Raw genomic sequence first — 15,671 nt, forward strand, 5'->3', positions numbered from 1 at the left:
GCAGCACATGACTCTCTTTAAATGGACCGGAATCTGCAAGATAATTGGCTGTAATATAGTTGTCAGCAGCCACGAGTACTTAGTGCTTCGAAAATGTGAACTGAAAGTCACTACAACTGCACTCAAAATATGGAACATCATGTAGCAACATAAAATCTCAACATCGGAATCCCTAGGAGATAATGGTAGAGACCGCTAAGGGTTTCATCGCTTACTGTCAGCATGCTTTGTATAAAAAAGTTCTAACAAGGCTGCTGTTTGGGATAGTTAAACGCAGGATAACTGGAAATATGTAGATAAATGTAAAGGGACAAGTAAACAGATGGAGAATATGTCAATAGCATTTCTTAAAATAAAGTGTCTAATGGGTGTGGACATTCTGCACACTCACGATTTGCACTTGTACTGATGATATCACCAGCATGGGAATGTGCATGTTGGTAATGTGCGATAAGAATATGAAGAGGCGCGTACTTAATTTTTTTAACAGTTATGTTCTGTGCCCCATACCTGCATCAATGTAGTCACTGAATGGCATAAGTGGTACAAAAAAAAACACAGCCTGATAGTATTCTTGAAGCACAGTCAGAGCAGTGCAGTAAAGACACCAGCAATTTCGAGAATACACTTTCAGAAATCGTGGCACAGGGCAAAAACACAGAAAGGCAGAGACAGTGCCATACCGACAGGGCGCAGTCAACATAACACCAGTTCACCAGACTCCTGCTGAAAGCGCACCGACAATGCCTAATGCTGTGTCAGGTCACTGATCCATTTATCATCCAATCTGCACGTATTAATAAAAGTCCAAAAGTATGTTCGTAACTAGTGCTTCCAAAATGTTTTAAATGCGTTTTCTAAACTTCGTACCTCTTTTTCGGCAATGCCTTTCTATCTATTTCAACAATAAACACTAAACCCACTGAACTACACGTGAGCGTTTCACAACGTTAAAGGCCGGACCATGGGGCAGCGCGTTTCTTCGGCGTCCCTTCAGTGTGTCTGCTACAGGAGTCACCAGAGACAAAATTTCGCCGTTTGGAAGGTGTTTAATACAAAGAGACCTTCGAAGCGTCGAAACTTCGCCTCCGGCGAAGAGACACTTTCCAAGCGTTGAAATTTCGCCTCCGGCGATGCTAGCCGATACGCTGACGCAGGGCCTAAGAAACGCTGCCTTGGGGATCCACCTTTACGATTACACACCGACCTAAATAGCAGCGTCTGATGAGACCTTCGAAGCGTCGAAACTTCGCCTCCGGCGAAGAGACACTTTCCAAGCGTTGAAATTTTGCCTCCGGCGATGCTAGCCGATACGCTGACGCAGGGCCTAAGAAACGCTGCCTTGGGGATCCACCTTTACGATTACACACCGACCTAAATAGCAGCGTCTAATGACTCCATTTAATAAAAATAAGCTCCGTTCTCACTATAAAACATATCTATTGTCAGTAAAAAATCTGAATGAAGTTCGACGTCACTTTGGTCGACCAGCTTGGAAACGATGAGCGACGCTTCTGCGTCCGGGTACAGCCGCCGTTGTGCTGTTCTTCGTACCAAAATAAAACGTCGGAGACAAGCACATGCGTCACCGTTGCACGCGGTTTAGCATTGTTACGGGCGTTTTAACGTAACCGCGCACGGACTTATAGCGCTTCGGGTTTGTTAAACCCATGGTGAAACATCGGCCCACTACGTGATTGTAGCTCGCCCACATGCGTGAATGACAATCTTTACCACTCGCTTCGAGGCGCACAAGCTTTGCCTTCTGTAGTAGCGGACTGGCAGAAGGTTAAAGCAGAAGCTTACTTACAGTACAGTGCACTAGAAGCTCACTATACTTGCAACGAGGGACCTGGCAGGAAAAGGACGAAGCAAACGCTCATGAACGCTGGCAAATCCAACGTTTAAAATAGGCAAAGTTAGCGGCTTGCAGGGTTACCAGATTGCCCTAACTACAGGTCGCCAAATTCGGAAACGTAACAGCCCAAATGTCGCCAAAGACGAATATTTTAAGTAGCCCCGAAATAGCGAAAAAGTTTTTACTTTTCGTCAGGTGATTTTTTGGGCATTTAAAATTCATTTTCCGCAAGAATATGCACCTATTAGATTTTTCCACGCTTTACCTTTCGAGATGATCACAGAGGGCATGCAAGACATCTACCTTGGGGCATGTGCCGCGGAAAGCTGATGCAGTACCATCTACCTTGGCAGTACCGCCAATCAGTTCAATGGTTTCGTGGCATAGTGCGGTCTTCATCGGAGTTTTTAAATGCATACTTTAAAAACGTTGGTCTTCGTCACAAATTCTTGTGTCTTCTTTTTTCTAAAAGCAGAACTATCGATTTTGCATTATCGAGTTCATGACAGTTTCGCTGAGCGCAACGCAACACCGTAAAAGAAAAACTAAAATAAATTGACACAAGTAGGCTAGAGAAGGATCTTAAGCATCGTAAGCTGATTGGGTAGCGGGGCTGCAATTGACTCATGTACAAAATGTTTTAACTGAAATGGAACAAAAATTCTTGGCCCGGTTTGAAATCCTTGCAGCAGCTATCCTCCGTTTCTGACCAGGCCACACTACGTACGCGTGAGGAGCGCTTCCAATTTCTCATTAGGCAATCTATGTCTCAGGTCGGTTTTAGTGAGCGAGACACTCGTTCGATTGCGGCGTTTGATACGGGTAGTGATAGCAAGGAGAGCGTATACTTATACTTCTTGTTATACGTGCAGGAAAAAAATTAGCCCGAAAATAGCCAAAGAGAACACAGACGTCATTTCTGTTGTCTAATCAGCTCTCGATTTTGTGGCAGCAAAAACTTCAGCTGAAAACAGGATGTGATAACTTTGCATTTTGAAGGTGTGGACATATCACCGATAAAACTCTGCGTAGCTCGCATACGCAACAAGTTTCGCTCTGTTTTGAGCATGAGCTCATACCCTAGCTCATATGTCGATGCTCCAACTATAGAATTTAAAAAATCAGGTATTTTTAATTTGAATAAAGACCATAAGCATTTAAGCAAACGTATGATGCCGCAGTATTTATGCTCTACAGCTGAGCAGATTCGGCAGAGAGCAGGGATGAAATTTTCTTAAAACTCAGCTAGAATATTTGCAATGAATCACTGTACAATCTCAGCGGCGCATCTTCTGCTTGGTTGCCAGCAAATTTCTTTTAAATGCAAAAACCAAATGAAGTTGAATTGTTTTTTTTTTGTTTTTTTTTGGGGGGGGGGGCGGACGAAATGGCGCAGTATCTGTCACATCTCGACCGACACCTGAAACACGCCGTAAGGGAAGGGATAAAGGAGGGACTGAAAGAATGAAGGAAGAAAGAGGTTCCGTAGTGGAGGGCTCCGGAATAATTTCGACCACCTGGGGATCTTTAACGTGCACTCACATCGCACAGCACGCGGGCGCCTTTGCGTTTCGCCTCCACCGAAACGCTGCGTCGAAGGCAGAGACGACTTCAGCGATTTCAGTACGTCAATAGCGTTCATCCATTGCCATCGCAATCGTTTCGATGCGTCTGGCGCTGCGCCTTTCACACCCTACTCCTCCTACCTGCTGGCCTTGCCGCGCTTATGCCCGCATGCGTCGAAAACTTTGTTTCGCTTCGTGGTGCACGTAACTTTTTCGTGCCAACTGTAACGTTTTTAACCTGTCGTTTAATGTTCTTTCTTTCTCCTTCCTCGTCTCTGGAAAACTTACTGGCCAGCTTTCTAGTTCGTTTCCGCCACTGTGTGTCAAAGCTCTTTCTGTACAGGTATTTAAATACCTTAGCTGCCCACCTGTTACCATCCAATTTCCTCAGGCGTTCTTCGTATAGTAATTTACTCTGAGCTTCCCGTGCTTCGAACGTTGCCCAGCCGATATCCCCCTGTACTGCCTCGTTTGTGGTTTTCCCGTGGGCACCTAGTGCAAATCTTCCGACAGTTCTCTGATTTACTTCTAATCCCGACTGAACTGCAGCTCTTAAACATAGAACTGCATTCCCGAAAGTAAGCCCCGGCACCATTATTCCTTTCCAAATACCCCTGAGGACTTCATGCCTGTTGTACCCCCACAATGCCCTATGTTTCATTATCCCGGCATCTCTTCTCCCTTTTGCTATGAGAGACTGTTCGTGCTTTGCCGTGTACATATGCCCGTTCTTTACCCATACCCCAAGATATTTGTATTCGGCCACTCGGGGTATTTCATGGCCTTGTATTGTAAGCTCCTGATCAGTTGTGCCGTTGAAAACCATCATACCTGACTTAGTTGCGCTAAAACTGAAACCTAAACTGTCTCCTTCGTCTCCAAAGTTTGAAAATCTTCCTGGCTATCTGTTAACAGTACAATATCGTCCGCATACATTAAACCCGGTAGTCGTTGCTCAGTATACTTTCTGCCTAATGTGTATGACAGATCATAACCTAGATTGCTTCCTTGTAGCCTTCTTTCCATACTTATCATATAAAACGTGAACAGCAGCGGTGATAGAGGACAACCTTGCTTTAATCCTTTGTGTATGTGGATAGTTGTACTCTTAATTCTGCTGTGTATGTGTATTGAGTGTGTGGCAAGAGATGGCGCCACCATCCCAGCGCCTGTGTGTGCGTGTATGAGTGCGTGGCACGAGACGGCGCCACCGCCGCAGAGCGCCCCCCCAGCAAGTGCTGTGTGTGTGTACGGCCAGCGCCGGCCCTGTGTAACGTGTAACCCAGGAGAATAAAGATTGCTGTTACGTTATCCCGAAACACAACAACTGGCGACGAGGATGGGATAGCGGGGACCCGGACGCAAGCGAAGACATCGCATCGTGATGCACGCAGGCAAGTGAACTTGCGCCAGTAGCCAGTGAAGTGAAGCACGCTTCGTTCCCGCGCAAACATGGCGACGTTTGGTCGAGTCGAAGAATACGACAACAAAGAGCCGTGGTCGTCATACACGGAACGGCTGGATGCGTTCTTCAATGCAAATGGCATCGAAGACGACGATAAGAAAAAGTGGGTATTTTTGTCGACGGTCGGCACAAGCACGTACGCGACGCTCCGTAGTTTGCTAGCGCCCGAAAAGCCTAAAGAAAAGAAGTTTACTGAACTCATGGCTATTCTCAACAGCCACTTCAGCCCCGCTCCATCGGAAATAGCCGAAAGTTATCGCTTCCACACCAGAGTACAGCTCGAGAATGAAAGCGTCGCGGTGTTCGTCGCCGAGCTCCGGCAAATGGCGGAACACTGCAACTTCGGTACGGCGCTGAACCGCATGCTGAGAGACAGACTTGTGTGTGGAATTCGTGACAGAGCCGTGCAGCAACGGTTGTTAGTTGAGAAGAGCCTCACCCTAAATAAAGCGCTGGAGATTGCTAGAACGGCAGAGGCGGCGGAACTCAACGCAAACGAGCTGCGAAAGGGCCACGCGGACATACCGATTTCCCCGGTTCAAGAAGGCTCAGCGAATTATGTCAAGCACAAGAAAAAGCAGCACCTGCAAGGGCTCGGTGGCCAAAAAGGGCAAGACCCGAAGCCTAAAGGCAAAATCAAAACCGGACGCCAAGAGAAGTCCAGGCCGTGTGTACGCTGCGGATCCCGTGATCACAGGCCCCCGGAATGCAAGCACATCAACACAAGGTGTTACAAGTGCGACAAAGTAGGTCACCTGGCGAACTACTGTTTGTCTGGTGCTGAGAAAGGGAAGAAGTTGAGCGCAACTGCAGTGAATGCAGTACAGTCGACCGAGAAGCCACGTGAGTACTACCTGCATTCTTTGCGTGCACAGTCACCCCTGAAGCCAATCACAGTGACATTTATAGTCAATGGAGTGCCACTGGAAATGGAGTTGGATTCAGGTTCTCCCGTTTCGTTAATCTCAAAAGATACTTACCGGCAGCACCAAGGTGTTTTGCCGCAGCTTTCACGGACAGACATCAAGCTGAACTGCATACGTGGAACAATACCGGTGCAGGGAACGCTGGTGGTTGACGTATGTCTTGGCAAGACTACATGTCAGCAGACACTGCTTGTAGTAGCCTGCAAGAGCCCTAACCTGTGCGGCAGGGATTGGCTTACAGCATTTGACCTGCTACCACGCCAAGTAAATGCGACACAGCTCGAAAGCACCACTGAAGGGAAAGTGAAAGAAATGCTGCAGGAGTTTGAAGAGATCTTCAGACCAGGCTGCGGGACACTGAAAGGACCACAGGTGCATATCAACGTTCGACCGGATGCACAGCCACGATACTTCAGACCTCGCACGGTACCCTACGCACTTCGGGCCAAGGTTGAAAATGAACTTCAGCGTCTAGAACGTGAAAACATCATCACACCAGTGGACCATTCTGAGTGGGCTTCACCGATTGTACCAGTACTCAAAGCAGATGGCCAAAGTGTCAGGATTTGTGGAGACTATAAGATCGGTGTGAATCCAACAGTGGTAACGACACAGTACCCATTGCGAAAAGTTGAAGACATATTCGCATCCTTGCAAGGCGGAGTCAAGTTTTCCAAGTTGGATTTCCGCGAAGCTTACAATCAGGTGCCTGTTGATGAAGAAACCAGTAAGCTACTGGTCATCAACACACACAAAGGTCTCTTTGCTTACAACCGTCTGGCATTTGGTGTTTCATCAGCACCTGCCCTCTTCCAGAGAAGAATGGAAGAAACCCTTCGTGACATCCCAGGCACATCAGTCTACTTAGACGATGTTTTGGTGACAGGAAGAACTGACGCAGAGCACCTTCAGAATCTGCGCAAAGTTCTGCAACGAGTCAAAGAGTCAGGGTTGAAGCTCAAACAGGAAAAGTGTGAATTTTTCAAACCATCCCTCATTTACTTGGGCCACGAGATCAATGCCACTGGTCTTCAACCATCAAAGAAAAACACAGAAGCCATCATTGAAGCGCCCGAGCCCAAGGACGTTGGTGAGCTGAGATCCTTCATTGGACTCCTGTCATACTACGGAAAGTTTCTGCCGAACCTGTCCACACTACTAGCACCGTTGTATGCACTGCTTCACAAGAACAGTCACTGGAGGTGGACAGATGAAGAACGAAAAGCTTTTGTCAAAAGCAAGGAAGCCATCATGGAGGCAAAAGTGTTGGCACACTATGACCCATCTAAGGAGCTCGTGCTAGCCTGTGACGCTTCGCCGTATGGTGTAGGTGCGGTGCTTTCACATCGTGAAAAAGGGGTTGAATTCCCACTAGCATTCGCATCTCGAACTCTCACACCTGCGGAGCGGAACTACTCACATCTGGAAAAGGAGGCACTAGCCATTATATTTGGTGTCACACGCTTCAGAGACTACTTGCTATGTCGCAGCTTTATCCTCATCACTGATCACAAGCCACTGGTCGGCATCTTCCGTGAAGATAAAGCAATTCCAGCCATGACTGCTTCACGTATCCAGCGTTGGGCACTCACACTTGGTGCCTACACGTATACTATTGAGCACCGACCTGGACGTCTCAATGGAAATGCAGATGCCATGAGCAGGCTACCACTGGCAGTGCTCTTTGCTGATCCACCTGAACCACCAGAGCTGGTGAATTCAGTCTCAAGCATGGAAAAACTGACAGTGTCAGTGAAGCAGCTTCAGCACTACACGAGTTGTGATCAAGCCCTAAGCCAAGTGCTGCGGTGGGTCAAGGACGGATGGCCACAAAGCACCCCGGACAAAGCCCTACAGCCATTCTGGCAAAGACGTGATGAGCTGAACACGTACAGAAATCTCTTGTACTGGGGTAACCGAATCGTGGTGCCTACTCCTGCCCAGAAGCATATCTTGGAACTGCTACATGAAACGCACCAGGGAGTGGTTGTCATGAAAGGCATGGCAAGGTCTTTGTTTTGGTGGCCTGGTATGGATGCTGAAATCGAAAAGTGCGCTCGACAGTGTACACAGTGTCTGCAGAATTCTCCAATGCCAGCAAAGTCTGAACCAGTGCCATGGCCTGAGCCGGGTGCATGCTGGGAACGTGTGCACCTGGACTATGCCGGACCATTTGAAGGTAAAATGCTCCTTGTACTTGTAGACGCCAAGTCAAAGTGGCTTGAAGTTATCATCGTGCCAAGTGCAACAGCGGAAAACACTGTAGAGCATTTGAGGGATATTTTTGCACGGTTTGGGCTGCCAAGGTGCATTGTAACAGACAATGGAACCCCATTTACTGGCCAAGCTTTCCAGGCATTCCTTTCGGAAAATGGCATTAAGCACCTACGGACAGCTCCTTTCCATCCAGCATCAAATGGTTTGGCTGAGAGAGCAGTTCGAACTGTAAAGGACGGCCTCAAGAAAACCACGGGTGGAGATCTCAAGCTCCGGCTAGCGAGATGGCTGCTTATGTACCGTAGAGCACCCCGCCCAAATGGAACGTCACCATCTGAGCTGATGTTGGCATACCCAATGAAAGCGAAGCTGGATCTTTGCATTCCTAGAAGGGAGAATGAGAGTGCACCCGAGCAGTTGCTGACAGAATCCAAGAGGCATTGCGGAGAGACGAAAAAGGGACCCAAATACAAGAAAGGTGACAAGGTTGCAGTTCGCAATTTCGGCAGAGGAGCTAAATGGTGGTTGGGCGAAGTTGATGAAACGAACGGAACTTCGATGGTAACGGTTTCAACCCCTCAAGGGAAAGTTCGCCGTCACAACAACCAAGTGAAAAAGCACTTGGCCACTCCAGCACCAAGTACAGCGGGTACACCTGCAAGCACCGAGGAAGACGTAGCCAGCACCGCAAGCACCTGGGAGGCTGCGGCGATGCCATCTGTGAGACATTCAACTAGAACTGTTCGCAAGCCCCTACGTTACCGATAACCTTCTTAAAGAAGGAGGAGTGCTGTGTATGTGTATTGAGTGTGTGGCAAGAGATGGCGCCACCATCCCAGCGCCTGTGTGTGCGTGTATGAGTGCGTGGCACGAGACGGCGCCACCGCCGCAGAGCGCCCCCCCAGCAAGTGCTGTGTGTGTGTACGGCCAGCGCCGGCCCTGTGTAACGTGTAACCCAGGAGAATAAAGATTGCTGTTACGTTATCCCAAAACACAACAAATTCCTTCCCATGTTATTTCAACTTCATTTTCTCGATATATTTCCAGTCTAAAATTAATTACCTCATGACTGACACCTTCATCTTTTAATAGGTTCCACAGGAGTTCCCTGTTCACGTTGTCGTATGCACCGCTTATGTCCAAGAAGGCTAAATACTGAGGTCTGTTTTCCGCCTTAGCTATTTCTATGCACTGGGTAAGTACGAACAGGCAATCATCTAAGCGCCTACCACTTCTGAACCCGTTCTAAAGTTCTCCGAGTATTCTATTACATTCTACCCATGACTGCATTTTTATTTTCACCGCCTGCATTGCCAGCCTGTATGTAACTGATGTTATCGTAATCGGTCGGAAGGATTTTATGCTCCTCTTATTGCCTTTTCCTTTATAAATCAAATTCATTTTACTTTGTTTCCAGCTGTACGGAATTTGCTGATAAGTTATGACTGCCTCCAATACTTTTTTCAGCGTTTCCTTGCCTCTTGGGCCAAGTTCATTCATTAGCTTGATTAGAATTTCGTCGATCCCTGCTGACGTACATCTTGGAATATTTGCTCCCATCTTTTTCCAGTTAAGATTCGTCAGTTCCACGCTGTTTTCTATTGTGCGTTGCTGTGTTGCTCCCTCATTTCGGGAGATTACTCTATCGTCTTTCTTAAATGACTCAGCTATAACTGATGAAATGTAGTTCACAGCGTCATCTCCCTCTAAACATTTTCCTTCGGCATCGTGAATCGGTTCTTGCTTTCTGTGATTCGCTTTGCCCAGCCAGCTTATATGGTTCCATAATTTTCTTGGCCCCCCTTTAGTTGCATCGTGAACTTCAGCCAGCCAGCGATCAGAGGACTGCTTTATTTTAAACTGGACGAGGACCTGCACTTGCTGTTTCTTTTGTCGACAAGATTCCCATTTTCGGCCTATTTCCTCTTCAGATAACTGCGCCCTCTTTGCTTCTCTGTGTTCCCGTGATGCCAACCGTCGTTGTTCGATGGCCTCCTTATTCCACCAACTTCGTGGCTTCCTCTTTCCTCTCCAGTGGTTTACTCCTTTTACTTGTTTTATTTTTTTACTAATGAGGAGCTCTAACTTATAATCCCACTTTTCCACGGGATGTGTCTCTATTGCTTCCTCTATGCACGCCGCTATATTTGCGCTATTTGTTCTGCATTTAATTTTCCTCACTCTTTTTGACTCCCCTTCATTTCTCTTTTGAGCAGGGCTCCAAACAGTAGACTAATACGCTTATGATCACTACCGAGGCTGTACTTCCCCTCTTCGTCTATTTCCATCATTGCGAGCTTGCTATACATCCCGTGCGAGATTAAGCAGTAGTCAATGGTCGTTTGCCTGTTACGGGATTCCCACGTGATTTGTCCCTCACACTTAGTTTCTCTATTTACAATAACTAGGTTGTGTCGCTCACAGAACTCTAGCATCAACTTCCCGTTATAATCTGTGTATCCATCCAGATCCTCGATGTGGCCATTCATGTACCCCAACAGAATAATATTGGCGCCTTCTCCAAACTGCTTTATATCGGCACTGAGACCCTTAACTAGATCCGTGTTCTCTTGCCTGCATTTGTCCCCTGTCCCTAAATAAACTACTCCTAGCCATGTCCTTTTACCGGCAATTGTACCCGATACCCAGACATGTTCTTTGCAAGTTGACTTTATTCTTTGCCAATTTGTTCCTTGATGTACCAGCATACCTACTCCTCCTCCCTTCCTCTCCGTTGTTGTTCTGTTGCTCCCTTCCCAGACGTAGCCATCAATAAATGGTGGGTCTTCTAGATCCCTGAGGTGTGTCTCGCATTGCGCGTATACACCTACTTCGTCCTTCAACTGAAGTTCTATCTCTAACCACATCGCTCTCTTTCTACCGCCTTGCATGTTTATGTACCTGATCCTAGTGTTAAATTTATTCTTTTGTAGTTTTCTTTCTGGACCTCTTAGTGGCCATTTTATTGGTGTCAGCCTGCATTGCTACACTTTCTACTTTGCTTCTACCTACCCCTATGCCCTGAGCCACAATGGACTCCATAAAAAAGCTAGTGCACGGCCTGCCAGGCGCCACCCGATCTCGGCTCCTAGCCTTCTATTAAAGCGGATGCCATCTCGTGTAAAGCCTCAGCCAAAGCCTGCTCTATGCACTTCCCTGTTTGCTGCCACTTCAAAGCCTTTTTTCTCCTGGATTAACTTCCATATCTCCCGAGTAACAGCCACAACGTTCTTGGCAATTTCTCCGTTCCGTCCTTGCACTTCCGGAACTGTGCACACCACGATCTGGACTTGCTGTGCTATCGCCCTTAAATCGTCAACTCCTTCCGCTAATCTTTCCACTACATTTGCGGCTTCACCATTCAAGACATCATTTAGTCCCGCCGCTATCACTACCAAATTGCGCTCTTCAACATTCTTAGAAAGTTCGTTGTTTGTTTCTCTCAGTACTGCGTCCATTTTCCTGCCTGGGAATGCCCCGACTGCTACCCGCTTATCACCCTTTACACGCTCCATTATAGTTCTTTTGCCACTACTAATCTTTGAGTCTCCATCGATAAGTACTTGGGCACTCGCTTCCTCCATCCTAACTTCCGGTTTATTATGCTGCCTCTTATCTGTGGCTGCGACCTCATTCATGGAAGTTATCTTGTTCCCCTTCTCTCCATCACCAACAGGCTTCGGAGCTGCCACGTGGGCGTAGCTGTTCCTGTCTGAACCCGCCTGACCTAACTCCTTATCGCTGTCCATGCCAGCGCAGGCCCCATCATCGTAGCTGCCGCTGGAATGTCCGCCAATGTCGCTCCGCTTGGCGGTGTCAGCCATTTTTGCGTTCAACAATTCACTAAGCTGCTCTTGGAGTTTGCGCTTCGCTGCCCTCTCTACCTGCAGCTCTTTTTCTAGGGCATCCATACGTAGCGCTAGGCTGGTGTTTGCTTCGTCAGCCCTGTCCAGGCGTGCACCTAATACGCAGCATTTGCACATAAAATCCGCGCCTTCGGCTTACCGCAACAGCGCCGCCTGCCGGCCCGTCAGATGACTCCGATGACTCCGTCAGATGACTCCGTTGCCCTGGTCCTCGCTGTGCCTAACCTGCTTCGCATCGAAGCCTCAGTGCACGGCGCTTCGGTATATACTGGCCGCCGTTGTAATAAAGGTACTAATCTTGTCACCGCTTTACGCTCTCCATCTCATAATGAAATAACTGCGGATGTGGTAAAATTACGCGACGCCTTCAGCAGCGGCGCAAGAAAACGCCCGGCGAGCCGTATCAGTCAACAGAAGCTAAGCGGCTGTGGGAAGAGATTTGCTTGTATCGCAGTTATCACTTGTGCCAGCTGCTCGGAAGTGATCAACGATCCGTAAACGTTGTTTACTTTTTACATTGCTCTATCCCGGTGTTCATTATTTTAGCGACGAACAAATTTTAGAGCATTGTTCTGACGCCGACGCGACCGGATTCGGGACTGGATCAGTTCATATACCTCACTGCAAACACTACTTCCTCGGACTCGCAAAAATGGATGGATGGATGGATGGATGGATACGGCTGAACCCTTTACATCGGGCGGTGGCTCAAGCCACCTAGCCATGTCTTGTGAAATTTTACTCCTGTCTTGCTTTTAGCCACCAATCAGATAACCTTCGCTTGGTTACTTCTAACCTCTTAAAATCCACTTTCCCCTCACTATCCCTAAACCCCAATGCCTTGGGTAAGTCAGCCCCGCTGCCTTCCACTGTAGGGTGAAGCCCTTTACAGAAAAGTATCAAGTGTTCAGCCGTTTCCTCCTCCTCTCCGCACGCAATGCACAAAGTGTCTATCTCCTGGTACCTGACTCTATACGTCTTAGTCCGCAAAACTCCAGTCCTGGCCTCAAACAGCAAAGAACTTCCCCTACAATTATCATAGATATTTTCCTTGACAATTTCCTGTTTAAAGGTCCGGTATGTTTCCAGTGCCGATTTCGTCAGCATCCCTGTTTTCCACAACGCTCTCTCTGTTCCTTTAACCTTTTTCTTAACCGATAATTGCTGATTTGCCCCCTTACTGCTGTCCAGATATTTGCTTGTCAATTTTCTAGTTCGCTTTCTCCATTTCGTGTCAACATTCTTTATATACAGGTATCTGAAAACTTTCCTAGCCCACCGCTTTTCCTCCATCCTTCTCAATCGAACCTCAAATGCTATCTTACTGCTAGCCTCTCTGCTCTCGAAAGACGCCCATCCCATATCCCCCTGTACCCCCTGATTTGGTGTATTGCCATGTGCTCCCAAAGCTAACCTCCCTACTCCCCGTTGCCTAATTTCCAGCCTTGCTTGAACATCTGGCCTCATACACAGGACCGCATTCCCGAAGGTCAGGCTAGGGACCATCACCCCTTTCCAGATCCCTCTTACCACCTCATACCTATTGTAATTCCACAGTGCCCTATTTTTCATGACAGCTGCATTCCTACTAGCTTTATTCATTACATATTTTTCATGCTCTGTCAGATACTCAGCACTTATTTATCCACACCCCAAGATACTTGTACTCATTCACTACTTTTAGCACGAACTCCTGTATTCTATGCTCGCCGCCCTCTTCATTAAATATCATGACTGCAGATTTTTCCTTACTATACTTGAAGCCTAATCTATCTCCCTCTGTACTGCATATGTCTAACAACTTCTGCAGGTCTTCCTTGTTGTCAGCCATTATCACTATATCGTCCGCGTATATTAGTCCCGGTAATGTCTGTTTAATCAATTCCCAGAAGAAGCGCCCTCTAGGATAATGTGTCCCCAAGTCAAAAAATAAGCCAAGCACGAATTTTTCCGGAACACACTTGTTAAGAAATCGGCGCCTTCATTGGACTCTTCCTTGAATTTAAAAATTGATGTAAGCATGAAGTGTTTTGCAGTTAGATCACACCACGGCTGTCTGTCTCCATTCTGAAAATAAATACCGCAGCATATAAATTATTACGGGGGCAAGTAGCCAACTTTTAATGCCCTGCATACCATTACATCATGTCTGCTAACCCGTACACGTACCTTGCAAGCTCTTGTACAAGCGTGAAGCTCCTTTCTTCTTGTGCAAAGCATAGGCAATGAACTAACATCCTCTAAATAGTGCGTCGGGCTCATGTGATAGTTATATTATATGTACACGAAATGCGCACTGCTTGTGCTACGCTATCATTAATCTCTAAATAAGATGCCCAGCAAACGTTAGAGATCACTGCGGCTACCCGCATTGGAAGAATGCGAAACCGTCGACGCCTCCTCGACACTGGTCGACTTTCAAATTTGGCGCCACGGTTGTTTTCTCGGTCAGTTGATTGCTTGGTTATCGATTAACTCGGATTATAACCTCGTTTCATCCCGGCAACCATTTCGAGTTTTCAAATTTTCCGCCGTACTTCGATCCCGTCCACTGACTATATGACCATCCAGGCTATTTACCCGTCCATTACCTTCTGCTTCTCATTAATTACCTAATTTCCTCTAATTTATCATTGCTTTTTTTCTATATCTGGTTACTTATCGATCACTTATCACTGGTCATGTGATTAGTAGCAGTAGTAGTAGTGGTGGTTTATTTAAAAGTAAATAAAAACGGAAGAAAAGAATGTTGCCGGCCGCAGCAATAGCTATCTAATATCTTAAGCTCCCGAGCTGCAGCCGGCGGAGGTGAAAGGGAAAGAGCGAGGATAGCGAGGAGAAGTATAAAGGGGAGCGATAGAAAGAAAGGACAAGGGAGAGCTTTGTACACTATTCACAAAATACATAAGGCAATCAAGTTCGCGCCGCTCGTGCGCTAATGTTCAGGCCCTGTTCCAAAATAAGTGCACGCGTGTGGCCACTGCGTGCAATTTTTACCGGGAAAAAATAAACTGTATATACATAGCCACGCGCACGTAGCGTCCTGCGTCGAACTTTTCGCGCGAGCCTGCACATTGCACGAGCAGCCGGGGTGGGGCCAGCAGCAGCCTGCTACACCTTAGTCACCCCTGAAGAATGTACCGAGTTGGTCCTGAAACGTTTGGGTAAAAGTTAAAGGTATTGGTTTGCGTCAGTTTTTTCACAACTATCTCAAGAACCCAACCAGACGGACTTCCGTCGAAGATGTTTTCGTTCAAATCCTAACGAAAAGGGTTCAGCTTAACTTAAGGACAACGCAGCGAGCCATAGAAAGAATAATGATAGGCGTAGCCTTAAGAAACCGGAAGCGGGCAGAGTGGGTGAGGGAACAAACTCGTGATATTGGCATCCAAGTCGAAATCAAGAGGATTAAATGGGCTTGGGCAGGGCATGTAATGCGAAGGAAAGATAACCGCTGGTCCTTAACGTTAACGGAGTGGATTCCAGGAGAAGGCAAGCGTAGCAGGGGGTGGCAGAAGGTTAGGCGAATAAGAGTAGGAAGTTTGCAGGCATAAGGGTGGGCGCAGCTGGCAAAGGACAGGGCTAATTGGAGAGACATGGGAAAGGCCTTTGCCTTGCAGGGGATTTAGTCAGGCTGATATGATGATGATGATTTTGTGTGGTAAAGAACCTTTTGTTTAGAGAAGGCGATAAAATGATGGGAGCTTTAAAGCTGAGTAGCCTGACAGCTCCTCGGAGGCTGTCGAAGTCACCAGCGGATTTAAGCCTTCCACC

The 15,671-nt window shown here is 47.2% G+C and overlaps 1 protein-coding gene across 3 annotated transcripts in view; it reads right to left on the reverse strand.

Annotated features, from left to right (window-relative positions):
• LOC144099328 (uncharacterized) overlaps positions 1–1,909 on the reverse strand; it is a 44,776-nt gene extending 42,867 nt beyond the window's left edge. The window contains exon 1 of one of the 3 annotated variants that reach the window (XM_077632545.1): positions 1,811–1,909. The gene's annotated coding sequence lies outside the window, so the exon portion shown is untranslated. The other 2 variants (XM_077632546.1, XM_077632547.1) reach the window with 2 other exon arrangements.
• Positions 1,910–15,671: the final 13,762 nt, after the last annotated feature.

This window comes from Amblyomma americanum, chromosome 7 (assembly GCF_052857255.1).
Source record: "Amblyomma americanum isolate KBUSLIRL-KWMA chromosome 7, ASM5285725v1, whole genome shotgun sequence".
NCBI classification, from domain to species: Eukaryota; Metazoa; Arthropoda; class Arachnida; order Ixodida; family Ixodidae; genus Amblyomma; species Amblyomma americanum.